The 417-nt window shown below is 73.9% G+C and overlaps 1 protein-coding gene across 1 annotated transcript in view; it reads right to left on the bottom strand.

Moving 5' to 3' along the window:
- RNF168 (ring finger protein 168, E3 ubiquitin protein ligase) overlaps positions 1 to 53 on the bottom strand; it is an 8,997-nt gene extending 8,944 nt beyond the window's left edge. Inside the window, exon 1 of the mRNA XM_014963036.1 lies at positions 17 to 53. The gene's annotated coding sequence lies outside the window, so the exon portion shown is untranslated. The remainder of the gene's footprint in view (positions 1 to 16) is intronic.
- Positions 54 to 417: the final 364 nt, after the last annotated feature.

Below are 417 nucleotides of genomic sequence, written 5' to 3' on the forward strand. Positions count from 1 at the left end.
CAGGCAGGGCCGCGGCCTCCCGCAATGGCGGCCGCCCTGGCGCTGCCCGCCCGCTCCGCCCCGCCTCTCCCCGGCGCGACGCTCCCGCCGCCCGGCCGCTCGCTCCTCCTCCTCCTCCGAGTCGAGCCTGACGGGAGACAGAGAGCGGGGGCCCTCAGGCGGGCAGGGCAGGGAGAGGCAGGCCGAGGCCCCGGGGAAGGGAAGCCGAGGCCCGGGGGAAGGCAGGCCGAGGCCCGGGGAAAGGAAGCCGAGGCCCCGGGGGAAGGCAGGCCGAGGCCCCGGGGAAAGGAAGCCGAGGCCCCGGGGGAATGCCGCTCCCCCGCGGTAACGGCCTCGCCTACCCCCCTGTCCTCTAAACGGTATTTCAGCTGTTCAGATTTACCGACGGGTAAATTTACCGCCGAAAGACGGCCTGAG

The sequence above is a fragment of the Calidris pugnax genome, unplaced genomic scaffold (genome assembly GCF_001431845.1).
Source record: "Calidris pugnax isolate Ruff unplaced genomic scaffold, ASM143184v1 scaffold1156, whole genome shotgun sequence".
NCBI classification, from domain to species: domain Eukaryota; kingdom Metazoa; phylum Chordata; class Aves; order Charadriiformes; family Scolopacidae; genus Calidris; species Calidris pugnax.